Genomic DNA, 4,916 nt, shown 5'->3' on the forward strand with positions numbered 1-4,916 from the left:
TTTTTTTTTTGAGATGGAGTCTCGCTCCCTCACCCAGGCTGGAGTGTAGTGGCGCCATCTCAGCTCACTGCAACCTCCACCTCCCAGGTTCCAGCAATTCTCTGCCTCAGCCTCCCAAGTAGCTGGGATTACAGAGGCCTGCCACCTCACCTGGCTAATTTTTGTATTTTTAGTAGAGATGGGGTTTCACCACCTTGGACAGGCTGGTCTTGAACTCCTGACCTTGTGATCCACCCTCCTCAGCCTCCTCAAGTGCTGGGATTACAGGCGTGAGCCACCATGCCTGGCCTAGTAACTACATTTCAAATACTCATCTGTGTCTATGGCTACCCTTTTGAACAATGCAGATATATGAATATTTCCATCATCACAGAAAGTGTGATTGGACAGTACTTTTTGAGGACCATATTTGTTTCCTTCTTAGCATTTAATTATTTATTTACTTATTTATTGTCAGATACAAGAATGTAAACTGAAAGCAGGGAATTATGTCTTTTCTGTTGACTGCAGCACCTCCAGCATCTAAAATAATGCCTTGTTAATATGCCTTCAATAAATATTTGTGAAATAACTGAATGCCTCAACTGGGCGTGGTGGCTCACACCTGTAATCCCAGCACTTAGGGAGGCTCAGGTAGGCGGATCACCTGAGGTCAGGAGTTTGAGACCAGCCTGGCCAACATGGTGAAACCCTGTCTCTAATAAAAACACAAAAATTAGCCGGGTGTGATGGCACGTGTCTGTAATCCCAGCTATTCAGGAGGCTGAGGCAGGAGAATGGCTTGAACCTGGGAGGCAGAGGTTGCAGTGAGCCAAGATCGTGCCACTGGACTCCAGCCTGGGCAACAAGGTGAGACTCCATCTCAAAGAAAAAATAGTAACAATAATAATAACTGAATGCCTCCTCTATTAGGATGGATGCTCCATGAGGAAGGAGACCTGAGTGTATTGTTTTCTGTAGTATCCCCAGTACTGAGCATGGGGTACTTCTCCCTATTATCTTAAAGGCCCTTCCTACTTTGGGCTGATAAAAGAAAATAACTTGTATTTGACGAATCAGAGTTTTTAAACTTTATCAAGCCCAGAGAAACATTAAAATGGGACACATGTCTCATTCATCTATTGAAACTGTTTGTAGCCGGGCCTGGTGGCTCACACCTGTAATCCCAGCACTTTGGGAGGCCAAGATGGGTGGCTCCCTTGAGCTCAGAAGTCCAAGACCAGCCTGGGCAATATGTTGAGACCCCATGTTTCTACTAAAAATCCGAAAAATAAAATAAAATAACATAGCTGGGCATGGTGATGCACGCCTGTGGTCCCAGCTACTCGGGAGGCTGAGGTGGGTAGAGGCTGCAGTGAGCTGAGATAGTGCCACTGCACTCCAACTTGGGCGACAGAGCCAGACCCTGTCACACACAAAACTGTTCACTATTATTACAAGTAGCTATAAATTACCTACTAATGCCACACCAGACACTAAACCCCATACTCTGTAGCTTAACAATGCCTAGTCAATCACTATTTATTTCTGTAAGCCAATGATAATTCTTGAAAAACAACTTTCTATCAGCTCACTCCCTGTCCAGGTTTTTTGCCTTTAAAATCCTGCTTGTAACAAAGGCCAAAAGGAGCTCATATTCAAGTTTACTTGTGGCTGAGTCTTCTGGGCAGCTGTCCTCACTTTGGCTCAAGTAAACTCTTTAAATCACATTTTGTGCTTCAGCCTCTTCCTTTCAGATTGACAGGGGCCTGCCTACTTCTTAAGCTATTCCCTTTCCCCTCAATAGTATAAGAACATTTGGGGCTGGGCGTGGTGGCTCACACCTGTAATCCCAGCACTTTGGGAGGCTGAGGCAGACAGATCACGGGAGGTCGGGAGTTTGAGACCAGCCTGAACAACATGGTGAAACCCTGTCTCTACCAAAAACACAAAAAATTAGCTGTGTGTGGTGGCGGGTGCCTGTAGTCCCAGCTACTGGGGAGGCTAAGGCAGGAGAATCGCCTGCACCCAGGAGGTGGAGGTTCCACTGAGCCGAGATCGCATCACTGCACTGCAGCCTGGGTGACAGAGTGTGACTCCATCTCAAAAAAAAAAAAAAAAAAAGAAAAAAAGAAAACAAAATGGAGTTCTTGCAATTCATCAAGCTTACTCCCTCTCCAGCCTTTCGTACATGTAGTTCTTAAACTGGCTAATGCCTACTCATCCCCTCTCAAGTATGTGGGGCCAGCATTATTATTTGTATGGTAGTGATGTGTCTCCCAGATGGCAAATTGAAGTGTCATCGTCTGTTGATTTATCCTAAATTGCTATACTTTTTCTTTATTTTCTAGCTCAAACATTTTTTAGAATTTTTACTTTCTCATAGTATAAAACCATCAAGAGTCCTGAAATAAAGTCAACAAGAGTGGGGCAACAACTAATGCCTTAATTTCCTGCTAGCAGGAGGATTAATCTGAAAGTGAGATTGTCCTGTCCTCTGTGATTTGGCAGAGATTTTATCTGTTGCAAGCATTTAGACTGGTCACGAGAAAGAAAAGGAACAAGGAAATGCGAAAATAATACATGGAGCAATGCAACCATTCCATTATCAGTTTTCAGAAGTAGATGTCCTACTGATAAGCAAAGGCAGAAAAGTATATACTGCAATTTAGAGTCAGCAAGGAAACAAGCAATTTAAACAAGTCCAGGAAATTACATTCATGGTTTTGAGTTCAGCAGGAGAACGTGGTCTTGTAATTCTTGCTGTAGGGGGTGTTAAAAAGACCTTCACCACTTATGTAACTATAATGTTGAGCACCATGATGTGTCATCCGGGTTATAGCATTTATTTCTAGCACTGGTACACAGCAAAGTTGAAACAATCAAAGATCTCCCCAGGACCTTCTTGGGAGCTCTCAGGAACGAGGGCCACTCTTTTCACTGAAACCAGTTTGCTGTGAACTTATGTAATTTCTGCTGAGTTGTCAGGAAAGCATATTTGAGAATGAAACTAATGCAGATGAAAGAAGAGCTGGGCATTGTACAGTGTCCTGCTGACATCATCTGACATCCTCAAGTTTTAGGATGAGCTGAGGTCAGCTGCTCCTCTATTGCTCCTGGTTGTGGTAGCAATACTTGTTTTTTTTTTTTTTTTTTTTTTTTTTTTCTGTTTTTTAATGTTGCTTACATGAGTTTGAGCTGGATTTCAGTCATTTTCTAACTAAAGATATCTGACTAACATTTTGTTTGGATTATCAAACAGTACTTTATTTTTCTAAGTTGAATGTCTTCCTACAATTATCTGAAAAAATAATTTCTTGCTAGTCTCAGACCCTCTTTGAACTAAAACTTGTGATCCTTTCACTTGTGATCTATTATTCTCTGCCTGTGCAATGCTAGGCTTCTCACTGACTAACTGTAAAACTTTTAACGTTTAAAAGTATTTATTGGCTGGGCATGGTGGGTGGCTCAAGCCTGTAATCCCAGTACTTTGGGAGGCTGAGACGGGCGGATCGTGAGGTCAGGAGATCGAGACCATCCTGGCCAAAATGGTGAAACCCCGTCTCTACTAAAAAATACAAAAAACTAGCCGGGCGACGTGGCGGGCGCCTGTAGTCCCAGCTACTTGGGAGGCTGAGGCAGGAGAATGGCGTGAACCCGGGAGGCAGAGCTTGCAGTGAGCTGAGATCCGGCCACTGCACTCCAGCCTGGGCGACAGAGTAAGACTCCATCTCAAAAAAAAAAAAAGTATTTATTAATTCATTAATAAAATGCTTTCGATGTAGACATAAGTAATAGTTATATTTCCAAATCATAACAGTTATATTTTTCTTTTTCTTTTTTTTACAAATGTTTTAACTTTTATTTTAGGTTTGAGGGACATGGGAAGGTTTGTTACACAGGTAAACACGTGTCATGGGGGTTTGTGGTACATATTATTTCATCACCCAGGTATTAAACCCAGTACCCAACAGTTATCTTTTTTGCTCCTCTCCCTCCTCCCGCTCTTCTTCAAAAAACTTTAATTTTTTGTTTTTGTTTTTTTTTTGAGATGAAGTCTTTGCGCAAGCTGGAGTGCAAGTGGCACAATCTTGGCTCACTGCAACCTCTGCCTCCCGGGTTCAAGCTATTCTCCTGCCTCAGCCTCCTGAGTAGCTGGGATTACAGGCAGGCGCTGCCATGCCTGGCTAATTTTTGCATTTTTAGTAGAGATGGGGTTTCACGATGTTGGTCATGCTTATTTTGAACTCCTGACCTCAGGTGATCTGGTGGCCTTGGCCTCCCAAAGCGCTGGGATTACAGGCATGAGCCACTGTGCCTGGCCAACTTTAATTCTTTACTCTTTCCTGAAAGAGACTGTAATCTCAAAGATATTTAAATAATAATGGATTATTATTTAATCCGATTATTGTCTCTTAGTAGACAACCAAATTAAATGAACCAAATTCCAAAGTTCATAGATAGAACGCTCTAAAAGAAAACTACCGATAGAAGGAAAAACAAATATAGTTCAGAGTAAGATTTAATCAATTACACTACAAATTGAGACTACTGGTATTCATGAATCAGAAGTGAAAAATATCCTTCAAAATGATAAACAATAATGCTCAAGAAAGTTTATTTTTTTCCCGTGAATGCAAACTATTTATTCTTTTCACAGAAACTGATTATATACAGTTTTAGAAAAGAAAATAAGGCCAGCATGGTGGCTCATGCCTGTAATCCCAGCACTTTGAGAGGCCGAGGAGGGTGGATCACCTGAGGTCAGGAGTTCCAGATCAGCCTGACCAACATGGTAGAACCCTGTCTCTACTAAAAATACAAAAAAATTAGCTGAGCATCATGGCGGGCACCTATAATCCCAGCTACTCTGGAGGCTGAGGCAGAATTGCTTGAACCAGAGAGACGGAGGTTGCAGTGAGCTCTGCCTCAAAAAA

Source organism: Rhinopithecus bieti, unplaced genomic scaffold (assembly GCF_001698545.2).
Source record: "Rhinopithecus bieti isolate Rb0 unplaced genomic scaffold, ASM169854v2 scaffold_6946, whole genome shotgun sequence".
Lineage (NCBI taxonomy): Eukaryota > Metazoa > Chordata > Mammalia > Primates > Cercopithecidae > Rhinopithecus > Rhinopithecus bieti.